The 4,107-nt window shown below is 35.9% G+C and overlaps 1 long non-coding RNA gene across 1 annotated transcript in view; it reads left to right on the forward strand.

Moving 5' to 3' along the window:
* The first annotated feature begins 1,910 nt into the window (after positions 1 to 1,910).
* Positions 1,911 to 4,107, forward strand: part of LOC105506088 — a 5,591-nt gene continuing 3,394 nt past the window's right edge. Inside the window, exons 1-2 of the long non-coding RNA XR_001000867.1 lie at positions 1,911 to 1,980; positions 3,911 to 4,015. This is a non-coding gene — a long non-coding RNA (uncharacterized LOC105506088). The remainder of the gene's footprint in view (positions 1,981 to 3,910; positions 4,016 to 4,107) is intronic.

Raw genomic sequence — 4,107 nt, forward strand, 5'->3', positions numbered from 1 at the left:
TTTTCCTCTATGATTGGTTTTCCTTCAAACTTCCCCTTAGAATGGCCTTGGGCATTATGACTTTGGAACAAGAAGTTGTGTTGAAGATATTTCCATTTTAATTGTAATTTAGAAAAACAGTTTGAAAAATTTCAATAAAACAATAGAGAAATTATAGATTCTTGATGTAGATACATGTGAAGGATATTCTTTTGCCATCTTAAAATGTATTTACTAAAGAACCAAAACTCAAATTCAAATTAATGAAATATGAAAAGAAAAACCACAAGAATAAATGATAAAATCAATAGAAATTACTCTGATAAAAAGAAGTACATTGTAACAACCACAATGAAATCAGATCATATCCAAAAGAGTAACTCATTAAGAGGAAAAGATAAGTTTGATTGGGAGTAATGAGTAGGCTCTTGGATTGACAGACAATGCAATCAAAAGGAAGAGTTGCACACACACAAAGCGGAAAAAATGTAAATATCTTGCCGATTTAACAAGAAATACTGACTGAAGAAAACACACAAACTCGTAATACATCCCAACTACAGTGAGGACATCAATAACAAAGTGTTTAAAAAAATCATCATTTCCAAGATAATTCATATTAAATTGATAATATTGTGCAAAATTGCCCTCAGAACCTATGACTCATATGAACAGAACTTAATACACCACGCATGGTGGCTCACACCTGTAATTCCAGCACTTTGGGATGCCAAGGCAGGCAGATCCTTTGAGCCCAGGAGTTCGAGACCAGCCTGGACAACATGGTAAAACTCTGTTTCTACAAAAAATACAAAAATTAGTGGGGCATTGTAGTGCATGCCTGTAGTCCCAGCTACTTGGGGTGAGGGCCTGAGGTGCGAGCAATGCTTGAGCTTGGGAGGTCAAGGCTGCCCTGAGCTGTTGTCATGCCACTGCACTCCAGCCAGGCAACAGAGCAGGACTCTGTCTCAAAAACAAACAAAAAACTTGGCAGAGAGTTTCCCAAATTAACCACAATCCTAAAAATTTAATTTGATACCCCAAACAATAAATAATGAAATTATAATAAATTCTTCTAAACTACCAAATTAAAAAAATTTTTGATCAATCTAGAGGAAAGACTGAATTATCTTTCTGTTCTCTCTATGGAAAATATTGTAAAATCAATGTCATATGAAGAGGCAATTCAGAGTATACAGCAAAAATACATATGTTAGAAAAAAGTATTATGGCATTTTTAAGGTCGTTAATAAGTGCCATTGTGCAGTATTTCTGGATTTTTTTATTTGTCAACTTCTGAAAATTTCAAATTTCTTGTGATTTCTCTTCTCATTCTTAATAAATACATTTACACCTTCATAATTTTTCTTAAAAAACTTATTTTCTGCCTCTCTCCAAATAAGCTTCATGCCCCCCAAAACCAAAATCTATTCCTATACACACCTCCACTGTAACTCTTAGCAATTGTGAGTCCCTTCTCAATACTTACAAAGCGTGGTCACAGACATACACATTCACACACACACACACTGTCAGTTGTGATTCAATCTCATCTGAGAACAAAGCCTGCGTAATGGCTTTGCATTTGATTAACTAAAAGGCCACTCTCTTAACATTCCATCTCCAAGGTGAATTAATAACTGTGTCTCTAACGTAAGAGACCTGCTTACACCTTTTAAACTTGTTACTCTTCAAGTCTTTACCACAACCATCCTGGAAAGGTGTGGGGGGGGGGCACCAAAAAACAAAATCTAAACAACCTTATAGCCTCAGTTTCATCTAAGACTCCTCTCCCCAGTTTTCATTCAATTTACAGTGCTTCCTGGGCTGCACTGAAATGAGATGTTAGCATTTCTCAAGATGTAAGTATTTCTTGTTAAAAATAATAATAATAATAATAATAATCGTCATCATCATCATCATCATCCAGATGCTGTTAGTACCAGGGACACTGGACAAGAAAGATAAGCAAGCCACTGCTCTCTGATTTCTACATAGCAGGTTTGTATTTTGTGACAAAGGTAGCCTGTATTATTTTCTGTGCCCAGAAATTTCTAATGAGAATATGTATGATCATGACATCTTTCATACTGTGATGTTGTAACTATCTCCACGGAGTTGACAAGAATTGCATGTCGAGCTCTGGACAGAAATATACTTATAATTAAGCATTAATCAGGCTGCACTCTGGCCCACTTCCTTGTTGTTAAAAGTCGTGTAACACTATATACTGGCTACTTGCACGCTCATTGTTCCCTAGATAGAATTTCTGACATTAGGGTCATTGGCTGTTTAAGAATTGATTTGCATGCTCACTGTCCCCATAGGGAGGATGTCTGACATGAGGGTCATAGACTGTTTAAGAAATAATTTACATCCCCATTGTTCCTACAGACAGGATCTCTGTCATTAGTGTCATAAGGCTTTTGTTTAAGACTTTTGTTAAATTTTGCAAAATTTCTCGTTTCTTGTGATTTCTATTCTTCTTCTAAATAATTTATATCTTTGCAATCTTTCTTTAAGACTTTACTTCTGCTTCACTCAAGATTGTTTTTCAGACCCTGAATTCCAGCAACCAGTTTGAAGACCCCACAGAAGAATGAGATCAGCAGAAGAATACACCTCATTCATCTCCCTGTCCCATGAGTTCACTGTGCACTCTGGAACCAATCAACAATCTCCACACTTCAGTTCACTCCAAAACCCTTAAAAATGTTATCCTCAAATTCTTCAGGGAGATGGATTTGAGGCTTCCTACCATCTCCTTGTTCAGTGACCCTGCAATTAAATCTCTTTCTCTGCTGCAACTCAGTGTCTTGGTGTATTGACTTGCTGTATGCATCAGGCAATGAGCCTATTACAGCTAGAGTAGTCTGTCCAATATGAAACAGGAAATAAAATTCTGTTAATGCCATGTTGAGTATTATCCTGGCCTTGATGGGTGCTGACGAGTTGATGGGTGCAGCACACCAACATGGCACAAGTATACATATGTAACAAACCTGCACTTTATGCACATGTACGCTAGAACTTAAAGTACAATAATAAAAAATAAAATAAAAAAAGTATATTTGAAACGAGAATTGTAAATCCAAAAGCTTGTTTAAGTACAATAGGCAAATTTTATTGGAACCTATAAATATGACGGACCTCCATTTATTGGCCTGTCCAGTTTCTTTAGAAGGCTGGAAAAAGTAAACCTTTCCCTTAGAGTTTTGTATGCTCCTCTTGGTCCTGAATTAGGTATTTATCTAAATAGTATAGAATTCGCATTTGTAATTCAGGAGGTAAAGAAGAGTATTAACCCCTTAATACTTGGTTTAGTTTTAGACCTAGGAAACACTGCAAGCACTTCGATGTGCTGGATGTCCTGCAGTTGGTGGCTTGTGTTGATACTGGCAATGAACCATATTATTGACTAGTTTTTCTTTGTACAGGCAATGAGAAGGATTAGCATATTGGCTTAATCAATTTTTAATGAAGGAGATATATACTAATGATCAAATATTTGATACTGCTGTTGCAGAAGAGCAAAATTAAAATTTTTGAAAGGACAGCATTATTAGGAGAACTACTTTGAGAATTGGATTTTCTATGTAATCCTTTGTTCCCATCTTCTAATTGTCCCCTGGCTTTCTTCTTTAGTCTAGGATATGGATGAATAATTAAACGAAGAAATATTTCAGATTCTTGTGCGTATGGATTTCATACATAGCATTCAAGCACTGCTGATTTATCATGAATCGATTGTACTGTACTTGTGAGCTCAGTCTTTGATCATTTGCTCTTTTGGCTAACTAGCAAGATTAAGTGATTTGTCTTAAATCATGCTCTAAGAATTAAGACTTCATTAATAATGCACTAAGAATTATATACGTGCTACAGAAAGCAATCTTAGAGATTCTGTATTTGTCTTTTCTTCTTTACCTAGGTTAAAATGTTGCATTCATAATTCCCATTTCAGAAAGACTGAAAGCCAGACTTTATTCTGTTAGATTCCAAGATATCAAGGAAGAGGAAAAGGGAAGAGCGCCAGGCACTATTAAACCACAGCTACAGTCACTGCCATTTGAAACTTCCCACCAAACAACTTCACTATTCTGATTTACTTTCAACTCCCAGAGTGAG

The sequence above is a fragment of the Colobus angolensis genome, unplaced genomic scaffold (assembly GCF_000951035.1).
Source record: "Colobus angolensis palliatus isolate OR3802 unplaced genomic scaffold, Cang.pa_1.0 Scaffold131, whole genome shotgun sequence".
In the NCBI taxonomy this organism is placed as follows: Eukaryota; Metazoa; Chordata; class Mammalia; order Primates; family Cercopithecidae; genus Colobus; species Colobus angolensis.